The 20193-nt window shown below is 34.4% G+C and overlaps 1 protein-coding gene across 5 annotated transcripts in view; it reads left to right on the top strand.

Moving 5' to 3' along the window:
- The window catches only part of LOC135122702 (D-2-hydroxyglutarate dehydrogenase, mitochondrial-like), a 265146-nt gene that overhangs the window by 149081 nt on the left and 95872 nt on the right, over positions 1-20193 (top strand). The window contains exon 1 of one of the 5 annotated variants that reach the window (XM_064047065.1): positions 17988-18044. The exons of 3 other annotated variants lie outside the window; for them this stretch is intronic. The gene's annotated coding sequence lies outside the window, so the exon portion shown is untranslated. Of the gene's footprint in view, positions 1-17987; positions 18045-20193 lie in introns of those variants that run through there. One more of the 5 variants, XM_064047071.1, reaches the window with a different exon arrangement.

Raw genomic sequence — 20193 nt, 5'->3', positions numbered from 1 at the left:
TTAAAAGGTGGTGAGTTGCCTGTATCGATGGACAACGACAGCTTATCTGTTCTTCCTAATTCGGGGCCGCCAATTTCTCCAAACATTGTGATAACCTTCATCATGCGGGCCTCATGAGTGGTATCTACTACCCCCGTGTCAGGTCCAAGAGCGCATATTTGGGGTAACGATTTTACCTGGGCACTACATGTGTGGGTGAGATAATCTATTTTTACCGCGAATTCATCACAAAAATCATTCCCTAGGATCAATCCTACCGCTAGGGAAGGAACGTACAAAGCCGATAAACTTCTGGTGACGGAATCAAACAAAACATCCAGTGACAACTCACAGTCAACAACATGTGGTTGTCTGTCGGCAGTGCGAACAAACCGATACCTAGATTGGCGCTTTACTACGCGAGGGTGGTCTAACAAGAAGGAACATCTCGCACCGATGACAGACTTAGTAGCTCCCGAGTCTAGAAGGGCGGTCAACGCTGTCTGGCCGAGACGTACCCCGATACGTGGTCGATGATCGTCCTTGTTGTCCAGGCAGACCGTATTAAGTTGAGTCATTGTCGGCGACCTACAAAAAGCTCTGACAAAATCGAGCCAACGGGTCCACAACACATCGTCATAGTCGCTAGGTAGAAAGTCTTTCTTGAGAGATTTTTCTAAGGAATTCCAGTCCGAAAGTCGATCACGCACAGAGCGGTACCATATAAGAGCATTACCAGAAAAGAGATCTACAGCATCACGAAATAAATCACGGGAAGACACGTTCCTGGCAACCGCTAATTCTTTAACTCGTTCAAGAAACGCACACAAATCATCGGAAGCTTCCCCTGAAAAAGTAAGGCCCCATTTGCAGACCGGAACTACCTTCGATGTGCTTTCCTTTGAAGAACCAGGAGAGCTAGGAACCCAAAGCAGAGATAAAGGACTGTAACCGGGCGAAGTGACGATGCGATCTCGCAAATCCGCCTCCAAAGTCAAACATGTCGCATACAACTCGTCTCGCACCCCCCTTGTAGTATCTAGGTCTGTCTCCGAAGTAGGCATCCGCATAATACGACCACGAACATGGTTCAATCGCGACGCAATCCGCCGACAAAGAGAGTCGGTGATGGATCCTGACTCAAATTCCAAAATCAATGTCGTTACTGACTCCAAAGTGGTCTCAATTTCGCCCCGATCAGTTTCAAAATCTAAACTCTCCACACAGATATTAAGAGGAGTACTTTTTTCTTTGAGGAACTCGTGCTCTAAGAGTCGCCGCTTTTCCTTCGCGGGCCTACTAGTCCTAACACGCCTAATAAGCAACTCATATTCTACCTCGTAGTCTGACAGATAATCTACAATAATTCCTAATGCTTCCATCGCCAAACAATAGTTTGCTCTCTCTTTCAATTCGCGAAAACGCACCAGCTAGCCAAAATAATTTTAAGAACGCCCCACGTTTGAGCGCCAATTGTGTTACCTTAAAACGTCGTCTCTGCTATAAAAGCGAGGGAAGATACACTTGCCCGCGCTCACTTCCGGGAGAGCCGGTAGGTGGATCCGAGATTTTAATTCAGAATGAAAGGCTAATTATTTTGGCGAGCTGTATAATAATTAAAATATTTAGGGCTTTTAGTACAAAAAAAAAAATATTATCTAGGTTAGTAAAAGGTAACAAAACTACAACTAATGTCAGTAACGAATTACCACAACAAATGAACTGACGAACTTCTACGCAACAACGGTCTACTAGCTAGTTACAGGAAATGCTGACTATTTCACAAATAAAAAAATTGGGCGCCATCAAATTTATGCGGGTACGTGAAAATTTGAAAAAACGTTGAAAAGCATGTAAAGAGTGAAAGAGAGACGCAAAAAAACGGTTGGGTCTGGCGACAAACGATAAGAAAATTTCCGATCGCGATAAGGCGTGTTCTTTTACTCGTAGCTCAAAAAAACAGGAGTCTTCCCACAGGACGACGGCGACGCGCTGACCAAGTCCTGCCGCGGCCTGGATCCCCCGATGTTCAACTCACCAGGTCCGCGTCTTCGACGTCGCGATCATCCAAAAACTCCGGGTCTCCTAGCTGGCGCTACGCCCAGCAAATTTCCCTCGTTTCGCTGCCCTCTACGTCGCCTCTGTACGGCTCCGAAACTTCGCCCCTGGCGTGGACCCTACAGGTGGAGCAATAAGCCTACATGCGGCAAAAGGCACGAAATTTACCTTATACAAGGGATACGCCTCACTATCAATCTATGGAACTGAGTACTCTCAAAAAAGAAAGGAAACCATCAGGTCAAACCTCGCCAAACTCAAATCACCTCTTCTCGGCACCAACTCTCACTCTTCTCTCTTTTGCACCCCCACCTCTCGCTTGGCCGTCTCCGTCCCCGCCAGTACTACTTCGTAGAGGCAAAAAAAACTCAAAATTCGGCGGAGCTGCCGGCGACAATCCGCAATAAAAAAAGAGGTCGAGATCGGTGACAGGCGTTCGCTACGACCGATTAAAACCATCGAGCGAGACTTCGTCTAAGCCCCTTTCACCCTCGACTCCAAAAAAAAATCGTAACACTACATATATATTTTTTCTAGAACACTTTATTTGCTTGATGATACTTCAGAAGCAAAGGAAGTTCTGTATAAGAATTTAAGACCAATTGTTAAACGTTTGTTACGGTAAGTTATCTAAAAAGTTTTTTTGCCAAATTCTAACCTTCATATTTAAATACCACGAAATTGAAAATTTTAAATATGACTCTTTTTGCACAAAAATATTAATATAGTGAAAACTATTGTTTAAAAAACTTTTGTCTACTTTTTTAACAAAGAGTCCAACTCTAAAATATATGCCTATAGAGTGTTAATAAATAAAACATCTAGGGCCAATTGCTATGTTTGGCTTACTATGGAGTTTTCAATACATTTCTTAAGTGTAATATTCCCATTATTAACAGACTTATTGACATGAAATTTTAAAAATATTAAACCTATCCACATATAACGCAAGGGCAGTTTTTTCAAAAATAATTAATCATCATTTTTAAACAGAAACTATGTTTACGTCAAACAAGCTGTATCTTATTTCCGACAAAAAAAGTCGATAATTTTTCCTTTGTCATTATAGAATTTTGTAAGCTAAAAACATTGGTGAAAACCGCGTTCCCAAATTTCCATAAATAATTGAGAAATTGATTTTTAGATCAAGAATAAGGAGCAAAAGAAGGGGGATGATTAATAGTAACGCCAGATAACTTAAAGGACATAATAAGAAGACTATGCAAATGAGAGAATATTAAAGATAGGAATCGATAATACTAGAATCAAGATATTTGATGAAGAACACTGGACAATGGTAATATTTAGCTCATGGAGAAAACAAAGATGCAACAAAAGAAACTAAGGATATTTTCCTCTCCCTCATCTGTAAATGGAAGACTTAAATGGCAGAGTAGGAAAGAAAGAGAAAAAATGAAGAACAACAACAACGGAGAAAGAATTATTGAGATTTGTATGGAAAATGACTTAGCAGTGAGCAACACAAACAAACAGATATACGAGAGAAGTAACTAATAAAAATGAAAAGTCAATAATAGTGGATTACATATTTTCTAGTCAGAAAAAGAAAGTGGAAAATTGAAAATATGTACAAGTCATAAGAGAAGCGGAAATAGGAAGTGACCATATTCGGTAAAAATGGACATGACGAAGATAAAGAAAGCAAAAATGTAGTAAGCAGAAGACAGAACAAAATAAAAAAATAAATAGTAATAAACTTAAAGAAAACAAATATCGAGAAAATTATCAAGACATACTAAATACAAACTTATAGGAACCAGAAGAGTTGGGACAGTTTGCTGGATGCAGCAAGAAAGAGCTGTGGAACTGCAAACATAAAAAAGAAAAAGCTAAAAATAAAACAAATAATCAAGGGGAATAAAGACATTTGGAAAAGATATATAAATACAAAGAGACTAGAAGATTATGAGGCGTTCAAAGAAAAACGCAAAAAAATTAAGAAGACAATAAAGAAAGCGAAACGAAAATTGTGACACAGAAAAAAGAGAAAATCAAAAATTCTTTTTCCAAATACTTCAGCAGCTAAAACAAAAGAAGAAATATAATACGACTAACAGAAAAGACAAAGAATCCAGAATAGAAACATAATCACAGATGAAGCGAAAATAAGAGACAAATGGGAAAAACATTTCCTAGAGTTGACGAAGAATGATCGAGATGAAGACGAAAAACAAGAGAAGTATCACATTATGAAGTATCCTTGGAAAAATCTAATCTTGCCAAGAATAATGGAAAGAAGAATAAGGCAAAAAATTGAAACTATACAGTATTGGATGAAGCAATGAAGAAAGCCAAGAAAACAATGAAAAAACTAAAAATGGGATACTAGCAGATGCAACTATTCTATTTAAGGGCAGCTGCCATGACCATAATAGAAAAAACAGCAGAAGATCTAAGTAATTTAGAAATCTTAGAGACAGGGAAAAAAGCGCATAACATAAAACTCCAACGAAAAGTAATACAACAAAAAATTACAAATATTTGGGAACACTAATACAAAGCAACGGAAAAACAGATCGAAAAATAAATGAAAGAGTGAAGACAATAGGAAAAGTGTTTAATAAAATAGGAACAACAATCCCAAAAAAAGGTAATACGGAAACAAATAAAAACAGCAATACTAAAGTATAGTAAGAGCACTTTTAATGTACCTATAGTAGTGAAACATGGACCACGACAGAAAAAAACCTAAAAATAGTGTTAATGCAGTTCACATGGGATTCTTAAGAAAAATAGAAAATATAGCCAGGAGGGATAAAAGAAGAAATGAGGCATACTGGCAAAGGTTCGGGTATCAATGCCCCCTATGATAAATGAACGAATAATTAAAAAAGTATATCAAGGAAGAACACCAAAGGAAGACCAAGACGAAAATGGAAATATTGTATTAAGGAAGCTGCTAAAAAACCCAGGATCATAAGCAGTGGAAGCAGGTACGTAAAAATACTGACATTCAAGTTCACCCCCTTACATTTAATGGTAAGAAGGCATAGGATAATAATATTTTTAAAGATACGTAAGAAAAATTTTGCAAACGATTTAAGAAGATGATGATAAACTGTTTTTTAGAAAACTGCCCTTCTGTTGTATAGAGAAAGTTGTGGACAGGGTATATTTAAAATTTCGTAACAATAAGTCTTTCTGGAGAAATTAAATTCTTAAAACGTATTGAAGCCCCCATATAAGACACAAACGTAGACTGGCTTTAATTTTGACTTGTAATAATTTTCAAAGAAAACATTCTGTAAACGTGAAAACAATTTCAAATTGTAGTTTTAAAATAAGTTCGATGAGAGCGTCATTTTTTTTTTAATAATTCACGGCAAATGCATACTATTTCATCCAGAGGACGAAACAATGTTAACAATGGTTAAATATAATCTTATTTTTTTATGTTTTCTGGTAATTTAAAGTTAATTTCAGCCTCCAGTTAAAATTGTTAGAAAACTATTAAGGACCAGCTTGAATTGATATATATTTTTTTAAGTTGAAAAACAATATAACTATTTAAATTTTTGCACAGTTACATTTACAATATAACAAACCTATTAGATCTCAGGTCATTTGTTCGAATTTACTGTGATTATTTTGAAATCAATGACATTAGAATGGAAGAAATTGCATAATTGAGACTGATTTTAAAATTTTGAATTGTAATTATTATTTAGACTGTAACAATTTACGGAAGTTGTTACCACTTAGAACAAACAGTGAAGTTCAGCTTATTATCACCAATGTGCGGCATTTACTGAAGCGAATACGAAGCAATTAACTACGTGAGTGTTGAAAAAGAACTTCAACACCGAAGTGCACACGAAAATTTGTATCTTCTGGTCTTAAAATATAATTTTCATGGTAATCTTAGGAAAAGATATGTTTTATTTTACTTATATAGGTTCACATTACAACATCGAGAATAAAATAACAATATCTATAGCTTTTAATTCCTTCATTCACACTTTGCAAATTCGCCCGTCACTACAGCGCTAAGCTTCTAAAGGAGCATAAAAATTCGTATTTGAAGCTTCCCTATAATGCTGCGGTGGAAATGTCAACCGTTTTGAAAAACGGCGTGTCAAGCGAAGCGGGGTCGGCAAGCCTATGTATGTGTCTGGGCCCATCATCATGGGCTTACAACGAAGAAAACGAATGGTGGAGCTCGCCGGCTTTATGAAACATTGATGAGCATTTTGGCGGCAGCGCTGCACCACGACGTATCCAATTTTTGCGGTTGTTTTATTAATCTAACGCCACCGAACCCCCATAAACGCTTCCAGCGCGTTATCACATTCGAGAAGCCTGACTGAAGCATTTTATGGAGCGAGTGACAGCGAATGCATCAACGAATACAAAATTAATGATCGATACAGTCGCGAAAGACTGAAAAACGCGGAAAAGGTTTTACTTCATATTTTACTCATGTTGAACGGAGGGAAATTGTATGGAAAATGAAGGAAATTGTAATTTACACAACAATGTTAATCACATGCAGTGAACTATTGTCGACTGGGGTGTATATTAATTTATCGTTAACAGTGACGGGATTGATTTTTGGAGACGATGCACTGCTGTACTGCTTTAGGAAATGTATGATTTCATATTGTCGTTATTTGTTGCTTTTTTAATTATTGTAAAATGAGCACAGCAAATTTTACTGAAATACGTAAAACAAATACGTGAAATTCACAATTATCTTCATAAAATTTGGATGACGTATTTTGTTTATCTTCACAAGTTGATTTCATACAGAAATATGATCTAGCAGAAATTTCGTTGTGCTTGGAATTTCTGAAATATGTTAATAGTGTTGTTAATTTTGTACAAATGGATGTAGTTTCCTGCGTTAGCGCGAACAATGAAATAATATGTAATAGAGTCCGAGAGCTTGCTCGCTGTGCCCCTTATTTAATTGTATAATTAAATAAGTTATCAAGAGTAGAGATGAGATTTTGTTATTTCGGTGATCTGAATTATGTAATTAATTACATCAAAATGTCAGCATACAACTTTTGGAAAGTACGTGCACAATCTGATGAATTTCATAAAAAAAGTTGTACGAACTTAATCGTAAATCATCAATTTAGAAATACTTAAAAACAATTATTATCTGTATTTTTATTTTCTGTTAGTCAGTTACCAATGATAGAAGTAAAAGGAAAAACTAAACGTATATACATATGGACTTCATATCAAAAACTTACAACTAAAATAAATCTACAAAACGTGAACATTTAAGTACTATAAAAAAAAATAAAACTCTTTTCTTAACAGTCGTAGAATATTTTCTCGTAAATCAACAGAAAACTTATTATTGTATTAGAAATAGATACTGATGGTGAGTATTGTTCCTTTTAATATGTCGGACGTCAAATAAATATTTTCTTCTAAGGTGAACTTGCAGGTCTACAACATAGTAAAACAAAGTATGTACCTAAAATTAACCTCTACCTCTATAACTAGACGAAATAATAAAAAGGTTCGCTATAAAACCATGCATATATATGATACATCATTAATATTAGTAGACTATTGATCGCGTAAATAACACACCACAAAAGTCGTAAATAACAACACTCTTGTCTATCAAGTAAATGGTAGAATAAACACTACACCATTTTTATTTGGATGGTTTTTTGTGTAATCTAATAGAAGTTGTAGCACAACTTACAAAAATATTAATATTGCTATCATTTTTTCTTATAAAGTTAAGAGTAGCTACATTTTCTCGCAAATGGAATAAAAAAAGGTGTTATAAAATAAAGTTTTCAGCTTCTTGCGACATCTAATGCTGATGAACGAAATATTTACATTAATTTATTTCAAATGAAATGACATTTATTCATTTTTAAGGTGTTTATTTTGCATTTGTACTGTGATAATTGTACAGGGTTTCTATAAATGATTATAGAATCGCACTAGGTCATGTAAACGTGCCGCCTCTCAGATTTGAACTGTAGTACATGGCCAAGGACGCATGACAAAGACCACATGCATCTGTATAACTGGTTGCCTAAATTCCTAATTGTATAATAAATTCTACTGAAATTTTATAGAATAGCACACTCATATAATTGTGGTTTATGAATCCGATGTCTTTTTTCCTAGACATCCATATTATTAAAAAAAAATCTAAATTGTATAACATTTTATAATTTAACTTTGATTGCAAACGTTGTAAACAAAGTTACTGTCGCATTGGGTGTTCCACAAGGGTCATATTGTGATCCATTGTTAAGAATTATATTTATCAAATAGTATGGAATCCTGACGACCTTAAAATCTATAGAGATAGAGATATACGATTTTGGGATGATTGTGCCCTCTTCTCCAAGAGCTCATTGAAACTGGAATGAATGTATGGTTTGATATTAATTTAATGGAGGTTAACAAATTTATTGTATCATTTTCTAGAAATACAACTCCAGTAGAATTTGATTGTTCAATATCTGATCACATAAGGGATCTTGGTGTGATAATGGACCAAAAACTAAAATTTAATGTTCATATAAAATCCTTAGATTGATTAATATAAATCTAAAAGATTTTCGAATTTATACGTTTAAATTTGCATCTATATCCTTCGTTTGATCAATATTTTAGACTATAACTCTACCGTTTGGTGTCCTTCTTATTAAATAAGTACATATAAAAGCGTTGTAGGGGATGCAAAATAAAATTTTGGGCATCTGTTCATGTAAGTTAGACATTGGACGTCATGGTTATCAATATAATTATCAAAAACTTAGGAAAGGATTGAAGTTGGACTCGTTGGAACTGAGAAGAACGAAAAATGGTTTAATATTTCTGCATAGTACATCGATAAATCTATTCAAGAGACAATTAAATATTCTCAGTTGTTGTGACTTGCTCATTTATTTTGCGTTTTATTATTATTATTATTAGTATTATAATTTTTTTGCATGTATCTTATTTGAACGTTTTTTTTTGTTAGCACTCAGTGTATAATAAATTATTTGGTAAATTAAATTAAGTAAATTAAACTCTGTTATCGTAAGTGTAATTTTTAACATGCCAATAACAAAGCTTGAATTCAAACTTTTTTTTCTAAAAGAATCCATGATAATTTAATTAGTGCGAGCAGAATCGATTGCTTTTTGTGATTAATAAGTTTCTCTCCAGTAATCCATACAAACTGATTGATCATAGTATTTAGCGAATTTATCACTTGTCCTGGTTACAGATGTCATGCCCTTCAAAATTTTTAAGAATTTTAAATTTTATATTATTACTAATAATTATAATAATACTCGCATTAACTAATATTGTAGTTTTTTTGGAAAATAAATGTTTTATGAAACAATGTTGAACTCGTAAAAATATTGTTCAACATGTAATAATCCCAAATGTTTACACATACCAGTACATATATGTATTTATTTGTGGAGATTAGTACTTACTTGTGTACAAGACATGCAGAATTACATACAAATACAAGATCCTGAAATTTGAGATGTAGGCAAGATCCTAATACATATTCATGTACAATCGACTGCAGATTAATCTAGAACGACTACTGTGAGAAATTTTTGCATAGTTTAAGCGATGTAAAACTGGCTTTTGTCTTCATAGAACTAAAGTGATCATGTTTATATATTCCAGTTTTGAAAAACCAGCACCTGCTAGATGCATTGGTAAAACTATATTTGGAATTTTTGTTCTAAATATTTCGTAAGTGACACTAATTTAGTGATTAACGATTAATATTTCAGACAACCGTGATTTTAGTAGATATCCATATTTACAGTAGGCAATTCTAGTTGTCCCAAATTAATATGCAATTGACTGCACGTTGTAAAAAAAAACAGGTTCGGAGGCAAAGAGCATGGTTCATTTTATTTTTAGTCTACTAATGTATAGTAAGACGATTGATTAGTATTATTGGTAACAATGAACCACTCCGAACAATCGAAAAGTACTCATAGAAGTATCTATTTGTTGTTTAAATAATTTAAACCAATCAACCCATTTGACAGAATCTCAGCGTTTTCAACAGTTGTTGCCTCCATTTACTGCTAACTTAAACGTGATCAGTTTTCATAAACGCTATAAAATTAAATTTAATTTTAAAAACAGGTAAGCAAAAAATAATATCTTATGTCGTAAATATTCGTAATTATAAATCAAACGCAATTTATCCCCATTAGTGGAGCTAAAAGGTATAATTAACTCATTTCTTGTTTTTATGTTTCAACACAGCTTATTAGAGACTCCGTATAGCATCAACTTTCTAAACTTGGCAATTGTCATGGTTGCACTCTTTTTGTTTCAGAAATCGTTCAATTACGGTGGCACAACACTGATACGCTTCAATGTTGGGTAGTCTTTTTTCAATAGTTTCACTTTAATTATTTTCTTCTTACAAGTTTTCACTATAATTTTCATTCTCAAACCACTCATGAAGTTTTCTAAATTATTGACGCGTTCAATTTTTAAGCTAATAAAAATATTCCTAATACTGCATTGGCGCTTCGTTGCAACTTATTATTCTCCGCGTTCGAATAATAATTCCCAGAACTGTACAATGTGAACTGAGGGAATGGAATCCTAAGCTTCACCGATTACTAAAATACTTTACACTGAATTCTTCTCGAAGTATTGCTTAATGAGATAAGCTGATTTAGCACATAGAACTTTGCAAGTTTTCTCCTATATATCATCTAAATCGTTTTATTTCCCTTTCTGTGAGTTGAATTGGTGGAATGAGCACGTCATGCATCATAAATATATTGGTATCCTGGCAGTCTTTAATCAAATGGGGATGAAACTGAATCTTGGTAACCACTAAATATGATTGGATTTTCAACCACTTGTTGTTTCCTGTTCACTTAAGGAACTATTTCTGAAGTATTCCCCAAAAAAGAATCTTTCTTTCCAGAGTAGACTTCAATTTTGTTTATCACTCTTTGTCAGGTCCTATTACGCAAAGGGGTGATTTATGAGGAGCATTTGAATAAGTGTAACAACTCTTGTTATTGCACTTCAGTAGCGTTCTATAACAAAAACTCGTCATCGACGTTGTAAACATTTCTAGGGCTATATTCACTCCATCCAACTACATTATTTCTAATTTCCAGTATTCAGATGACCAATTTCATCCTGTTTTGACAATTTCTTTATTAAGTTTTACTTTAATTGTATGCGTGCCTTTGGCACATTTTTTTCTTTGTTGCGTTAGGTGTTGGCACTGTTTCTCTTTGTGTATAATCTTGAATCGATTCCATAATCCGGATGAGTCTTGTTCTTTTTTTATTTTTAACTTCACACTATAAATTCAGCACCTGATTTGGGAAAAACCGTTGTTATTTCTTTTGAGTTAGAACATCACGTTCATGTGTGTAGAACTTTCAGGATAATCTCTTTGCGCTTTGCGAGTTCGTTGAGTCTATACAAGATACAAATCAATGAAAAGACACTAACGAGAGTTTTATGAAACCTGGCAATTTTGAAACTCTGCACAATTGATGCGGGCTGAAACAGGGCCGGATTTGTTAAGCGTTGACACTAAATTTTCTTTTTTAGGCTCTGTGTACATCTTCAACTCTTAAAGTACCTACTTAGTGCTTATTTAACAAATATCATTTGTCTTGGTTAGACTGTGTTTCTTAATTTTAGTTACTGTACATCACAAAAATTGATAATTTATTTAAACCAGTAAGATCAACTGCAACTTTTCGACAACAGAGCTTATCTTGGGTATGAAAGGGTTAGTTTTGTAATAAGTCTGTTGATTTTAATAGTTTGTTACTAGCCTTTACAAAAGCACAGTTTCTAGATTTTAGTAGAAAATATATGTAGTTATGTAGTAGAAAAATTAAATTAGACCAAGGTGGTCTACCGACTGAAGTTGTTAACATTCCTTGGAAAATATTTTCTGAAATTTAAAGAGACAAGGATAATAGTTGGTTGCTTATTTTCTTAAAACATATATATCAAAATCAGCAATCATAACAGTAAAAGGGATGACAGCTGAATCAATAATAGTGCTGCTCTAGCATTGAGTGGCAAAAATAAATAAATGAGCCAACTTGCAGAATTTCATTATTTTGTCAAAAACACTGGCTAACCTATTTAAAAGTGCTAATATCTATTCGTATGTACCTTTTCGGAAAAATACGTCACATTTGAATTTTTTTTTTTTTTCAAAAAATTTGCAATAAGTTATCTTAAAATTGCTTGAGCGTTCTGACTTCTTACAGTGATATAATCTAGTGTTTTAAAATCACCATCCACATATAGTATCGTAAATTCTGCTCTTTGTTTTAATGTATTTTAATGTAATTATTTATTGTTACGATGAACGGATGATTAAAATCAGGGTGGATTAAACTCAACAATTTATTTCTTAGTAACTCAAATTTACACGACTAATTACAGAGCGATTACGTACAAAATAATTCCGGCGCAACTTGACAGGATTTTCTCGACTCTCGCTGGACTCGACTCGATTGAATAATAATCCTCGTTCCCGACGGTGGCCTCTATTTAAACCTATACCTTCCTCTCGATGGATGGAGAACGGCGCTCGGCCATCCTGACCGCTTCTAGACTTATCTGAAGCACCCATTCGCGACTTCCGCTTCCAGGATTTTCTCCGGCCGGCGTCACCAACAATGAGTCATCATTGCCGTACTACTAGAACCCACAGGCGTCGTATGGGTTTATTTCGTAACAATATTTTTGTATTCTTGCTTTCATTGCTTTATCATGTTTGTATACAACAAGTACACTCTATACATTAATTAATCAAGAACTTGTTAGCTTGTGGTCAATGGTTGTTATGTGTTGAATTTCGAATATCATTGAAACCTATGTTAAACTGGAATGAAAGATTTACGGCATGATGAATTGGAAATTGAAGGACTAAAGAACAGAAGAAGGAAAAATATATTTCGAAGTGACAACGAATTTCTGTTTCGGTATAGAATTAAGACTGACGAAGACAATGGAAGTTGATTTGGAAAACTTCAATAGAGTACTCGCTTTTGGCTTATATTTTTAAATGAACTTTTTTAGATTGTATAGTACCTATGCTCTTTTGCTTTTGATATTTTTATAGTTCTAGTACTTTGAACGTTTCGTGTATGATCTCGTAAATATAAAAAGAATAAAAATAAAAAAGAAATAAAACCAACATCAAAATTGACGAAAACCCCAGTGCCACTTTAGAATTTGCAGGATGCTAGTTTACCATATTTAAAACGTCATTTTTAGCGGTGGAATTAGGGAATAAAGTATATTTAGATGAGCATGAGTTGCGCGGTGCGCCCAAAAATTTGCTAATATTTTGTAGAACTAATGGAACTATAATGTAGTAGGCTAAAAGAGCGGAGTCGATTTGTTCCTAGTAGTGAAATAAGATATTGTTACGTTGGATGGGTATTTAAAATCGACGTGAATAAACTCAACAATTTATTTCTTACTAACTCAAATTTACACGACTAACTGCACAGCGATTATGTACAAAATTTCGGCGCAACTAGGCTGGAGTTTGTCTTGACTTAACTTCTCCCATTGTCTGGACTATACTGCCTGCTCCCGACGGTGGTTCCGATTTAAACAGCCGCGCAGTTTTTGTCGAGACGCCTCCGTCACCGCTTTTAGACTTGTCTGGAGCACGCATTTGCGACTTCCGCTTCCAGGCTCTTCTTTTGGCGAACGCCGCCCGGCCGGCCGCTGTCATCGACGATGAGTCATCATCACCGTACATACTTGAACCCATAGGCGTCGTACCGGGCGGCATATAGGTTTATTTCTTAATAATATAAACTAATATAAAATGCAATGTAAACTATACCTGCAAAAAAAATATACATAAAAAAAATGGTGGGACATAAGGAAGTGAATTCTTGGAACGGCAGCTGTTCGGTCCAGGCAGGTAGACCGAAGGAGAAGGGGTGCAGCAGACTCCACCGTCTCACCCACCACCTCCACTTGTAAATAAATGTACATAGTTTTTGGTAGATTCGAATAAACCGTCAAGCAGAAAGGTTCGTGTCTTACTGAAACTATATTTATAGTTTCATCAACATCATTTGGTCATCCATTGTGACCCCTTCATTTTTTGGTCATCCATTGTGACCAATATTTGTGGTCACCCATTTGTGACCGCTGGTCCTTCGAGCAAACACAAAAACTTCCGTTAGGTCACCCATTTATGACCTAACATTTGGTCCTTCGAGCCGGATCATCGCAATTTCCGTCAGGTCACCCACTTATGACCTAACATTTGGTCCTTCGAGCCGGATCGTCACAATTTCCGTCAGCAGCATACTAGTCAAGATAACTAAGGTCATTTGAATTGTTTACCTGGCCGACTACTCAAGTGTCAAATTTTAATGTACAGAGTGATTTTAAAAGATCTAAAACGTTACAATTTTCAAATATCGATATTTCAGTTGTTTTAAAACATAACACCATGTAGTTTATTACTGCATCTTACTCTATTTTTTGTTCTCTTTCACTCAATAATAGTGTAAATATGTAAGTAAAGTACAACAATAAGTATCAACTTTAAATTCGAAAATACTGAAAGTATGTACTTAATAAAAAAGAAAGAGAGCAAAAACATAATAACATGCAGTAATAAAATACATGGTGATCTATTTGAAAAAATAGAAATATTTGTCGATGTTTGAAAATTTTAATATATCTTTTATAAACACTCTGTATATTAAGACTCAGTTTTATTTATAATAATACAAGGTGCGTACTTTTATCTATCTTTGCACAAAATATTGTAACACAATTTTAAAAATAATCCGATGGTGATGTTTTCGGTAAAAGGTTTCAAGAAAATTGGAATAACGTGGCAACGTTGCATCGGAATTTCTACTGTAAGTTCTAATTATAAAACCTATGCAGAAGTCAATCAGAATATGTAAAAATATATTGGATATTCTGCTTGAAGAAACTAAGTTGTGTGTCACAATTTAAAAAGATAACACTTTGTATAGGTTAAAACAATTCTAGTGTATGATTTTGATTTGGCTTAGTGACTCATTTTGTACATAAACCAGTCACTCTTCGATATCATATTAATTATTAGAGATAGAAAAAAAGTTAAAGTTAAGTAAAGTAGTATCGTTCTTTGAGTAGCATTCACTAAAATTATTTTCAACTACATAAACCGAGTGTTCTATTTTTGAGGCGTCACATACAACTTATTTTTTTTTAATAGAACAGTCTATATATGTTTACATATTGTGATTGGTCTCTTCTTAGGCTCCATAATCCGTGTTTATTTTAGAAATTTTTAAACGGCGTTGCCACGATATTCCGATTTTTTTAATTTTTATAGCAATCCAGGGAATCACAAAAAATAGGGGTAGCATCATTTTTAGGATGTGTCGTGAGATTTTATAGAAAGATAAACAGTTGTAGGGACCCCTTTTGTTGTAATACTAATTAAATTAAATTTTAATATACAGAGTGTTTGCACAAAAATTCTATTAAAATTTTCAAACATGGATGTGTTATATATACCCTAGCACATCTTAGTCAGTGTCTCTCAAAAAAGTAAAAACCCGTAGTTTCAGATAGAAAATGCTTCACAAAAAAGAGAATAAAAACCAGAATGAGATGCAGTAATAAAATATAGGCTGTTCTATTTGAAATATTTGAATAACCTGGAATATCACTATATTTCAAAATATATATAATAGACTTTCGAATTTTTTTCATTAAAACTTAAAATTTATGCCAAAACAAAGTTTATCTCACCCCAAAGTATTGTGACAGAGACTAAAAATAATTTTTTGGTGAAGCCTGGTGTTGGAATTTCAAAATAAACTATTGTTATAAAACCTAGGAAGAGACCGCCGAGAATATGTAAACACGTATGGGGTGTTCCATTTAAAAAAACTAAGTTGTGTATTATGCCTCAAAACCAGAACAACCTGTATACACAGCTGAAAATAATCTTAATGTACGCTACTCAAAAAAACTCTGGAACTTTATTCTTTAACTCTTTCTTGTATCTCTTAATAATTAATGAGATCGAGGCACAACACGCTGTCTATGTGTGTCTATTTCGGTAAAAATATAATTCTAAATTCACTTGTAACAAACACATGTTTTGAAAAACTGTGGACAACTGTAGATGTGAACATAGTTATTATTAATGATCAATCTTTGTTACTTCAGAATTAAACACTACAGGCCTGTTAAAAACGCAACAGCTGAAAGCAATTTTCTGTTGTAATACCGTGTATATTGTTTTATGGTCCATTCAAGAATATAAAATGATTAAAATTCATTTCCATTTCCGCATATTCCTCATCAGAAGTATCCCTTGTTTCAGTTTTTTTTAGCAGTAACAATTCCAATTAAGTATTTTCTTTAAGTTGATTAAAAGCTTTATTTAATTAGGGTAAATGTGTACAAGAGTACGCACTTAGTGTAAAACTGTCAACAACTTTTTAATTTTTTTGGATAGACAAATTTTATGATATGGGTTCGTTATATACATGTTTAGAGATCAGATATATTTAATTGTACGTCCCAAGACCACTATATTTTAAGAGTAATTTCAATTTTTGTCAAGATGTGTAAATGCGCACTCTTAAACAGTTCATTGCACAAGAGTGCGCATTTGAACGCTTATGAGTGCGTATTACATTTTATGAAAAAATATTTGTTTCTAAGGTGATAAATAAATGGGAATAAGTGACTACAGACTACATATAAAACGGGAGACCTATTTCTTCGTACTCTAGAGGTCTTGAAAAGTCGAGAAAACGTAAAAATAGAGAGTCGGTCGACGGACTCGATTACAACACGCTCAGGAAGTAAAAATAAAAAAAAAATCACCATAACCACCACCACACAACTTGCGAAGCAGTAGAAAGTAGTAGAGTTAAATAATTCATTATCGTATGATATGTATCTCCAAGACTATTAGACTACGTATTGCAAGCAATGCGCACTCATAGAATACCGCGCTGCGCACTCTTGTACATTTGTACATAACCTAATGTTTTCAAAGTTAAAAGCTTTTGATGGATAGAAAGTATAAAACTGTTAGTGTATAACGAGACCTTAAAAGTTACAACTAATGAAAATTATTACTGCAAAATAAAAGAACTGGTACGTACCTTACAAAAAACTAAAACTATGAGCGGTAAAAATTACATCCACACAACGTGTGAACATAAAATCGTCAGTACGACCAAACTATAAACTATATTCAGGTCACTTTTGCACCTTTATCTCAGGTTTCGCATTAAATTCTGAATGGTATAACTTCATCTTACCCAGATGGCACTAATAAGCAGAAATCATCAGTGCGTACTCTTATACATATTCGCACTCTTGTACACATTTACCCTAGTTTTAAAAAATACCAACTTAGTACTGAAGGAGAAGAATTTTAAAGAACGCACAACTTTAGCTTCTGGCTTTTTTCTGTTTCCACTAATTAATGAGATATCGAGGAACGGGCGGTTAAGGGATCAGCCTGTACATCTAGGGTTGTTGCGAAATTTTACAGTGAAACAAGATTTTCAATGTTTGTTGGCGCATTGAAATCCGCTACAGGGATTCTACCTGCTACTGTCATTTAAGGTATCTACACAATTATTAACATTTCAGCTTCACATACTAATTTGACTAGGTACAAAAGTTTATAAATCCAAAAATATTTCCAAACCTTTGTTGGATCACTGTAACCCTACTTATAGCACCCTATTGCCAAATGTTTGTCTTCTCTTCGACAAGTTCTTAGGCCAATCCGCCCCTGGCAGCCGCGTTCAGGGCCGGTCACACGGCCTGCGGTGCGAGGGGGGTGCGTATTGATCGGTGAGCGGGCGGAAGGCGAACAACAGCCCCTCTTGCTCTGCCAAGCAGCCTTCTGTCATGCGAAGGCCCAAATGCACAAGAGCCGGTTTGGATTATTTGCAGTCTCGGTGTGTTTGTGAAGCGTGATCGTGTGTGTGGATTTATTAGCACTTCCTTGGCCGCACAAAAATGTGAGTATCCCTAAAAATACGACACGGCCTATTTGTGTGTCCGTACGCTATACCGCTGTGCACGGTTTGCGGCAAGAAATGCACCTCGACTTCGACTCCTTGAAAACGCGCGCCACGAGGGTTCAAGGTGACGTAAGCGTCATAACAAAGAAAAAACTACTCAATTATTCGTCTATGCACGAACTAGAGTGAAATGCAAATAGGGGGCAGTGAACCTAGTCACAGTCGTGATACGCAGCAGCATGATAGAGACGAAGACAGGAAATGGAGCTTATTTTCAAGGTCAATACTACATGCTGACCTAGATTTTGTCGTTCGGTTACAAAAAGCGGTTATCGCATCCAGCTGCGATGGTGATGATGAGTTGTGAATTTAAAATTGTCCAAAGCGTTAAACTAGAAGATTTATAGGGAAATTATCGAACTGGTTTCTCGGGGATTCAAGGTTTTGGCGTTTTCACTTTTGATATTGCATCTGGGACCGAGTGAATTAGGTATCCTATGCGAAATGTGGAATGTTATGTCTCGACAAAACCTCATTGATGTAAAAATTATAACAAATATACAATGTGTGTATAAATGATTCTCGCATGAAGGGCGGCCTTGAAATGTCAAAAAAATATGCCCCACTGTGGTAACAACCATTAGCAAAAGAAATTCCACAGCCACCCTTGATACCAGAATCATTTATCGATAGATGTATATCTATTCTAACGTGGACTTAATAATAAACGTTAAATTTTCTGAAGATGTAATTCAAAGGATCGTTAAGTACTACTACTAAGACTAGTATTTAGTCCATGAAAATTGGTCTAAAGTTGTTTAGACAAGACTTTTCTCATATGTGAACAACAAAACAAATCCAGTTTCATAAATAAAGTACAAAATTTGATTTTGCGAATTTTATTTTTTTATCATAACCCCTGTTAAGTTAAAAGAACAAGGTATACAAGCGTGCTATGAGTATGTTTAGTAACAATAATAATAATAAGAGGCCTTTATTTGGAAGTCAGGTGGACGAAGTCTAGCTTTCGCTAATCTGCTTAATCCCGTCTATATACCGGGTGTCTGGAAAATGGCGGAATAACTATTCAGTACGTTATATTCGGAGGTTTCGGGAGTTCCAAAAAAATAATAAAAAAAGCCTTTATAGTGTAGATTACGAAAAAAAAACGTAATTTTATAAAAGTAAAATTGGCAACACTGCACGCACCTGATGCGTAAATATCTCCGGCTTACTTTCTGATATCTTACTAACGATGATGGCTGAAATCCACCTTTTATTTTTTTAGGACAATAACCATAACAACCAGTAGCTGTTATTTTTCATTAATAAATAAACCAAAAAAACATTTAGTAAGACATTTATAAATTATAAACAAAAACAAAACCAACAACAGAAAAATCCACTAAAGCATAACCAACTAAACACTAGAGAAGATGTTAAAAATTTCTGCCTTGTGCATATAAATAAGCTCGTAATGTTTCCAAATTTTGATCATTTTTTGTAAAAATTAAATCATCAGTACTTGCTAAGATAAAACTGATTTTGGCAAATGACATACCCTCTAAGAAAAAAGAGGGTTGGTGGGCGGGGCTAGTCTTTGCTAAGATAGGACTGATTTTGGGAAATGAAATACCCTCTAAGAAAAGTGAGGGCGGGTGGGCGGGGCTAGTACCTGTTAAGATAAATCTGACTGTGGTAAATAAGATACCCTCTAAGAAAAGAGAGGGTGGGTGGGCGGGGCTAGTATCTACTAAAATAAGACTGACTTTGGCAAATGACATACCCTCTAAGAAAAGAGAGGGCAGGTGGGTGGAGCCAGTACCTGTTAAGACTGATTTTGTGCATTCTAACTGAAATGATAATTATTAATTAAGCATGGTCATGGGCGAGAGGAATATTAACTTACTAGTTAATGTGATAATGAATTGTTTAGTTTTTAAACGTAGCAAAAGAACCAATTTTAAAATCATTATAGCTCCACCAAAATATGAGAATGAATTTTTCTCCGATATACAGACACCCGCTATATTTGAACAAAACGGCAATATTAAAAAAAAAAAAAACAAAGTTAAGCACTACTCTAAAGTCGAAAAACATGAAAAAAAAGTTTTTTTTTTATTTTTTTACGAAAATATTTCTTTTA

Source organism: Zophobas morio, unplaced genomic scaffold (genome assembly GCF_036711695.1).
Source record: "Zophobas morio isolate AGI-343-1 ecotype UQ-CSIRO unplaced genomic scaffold, CSIRO_AGI_Zmor_V1 ptg000005l, whole genome shotgun sequence".
NCBI lineage: Eukaryota > Metazoa > Arthropoda > Insecta > Coleoptera > Tenebrionidae > Zophobas > Zophobas morio.
Note: the sequence above shows the minus strand (reverse complement) of the source record. Positions and strands in the feature narration are given on the sequence as shown.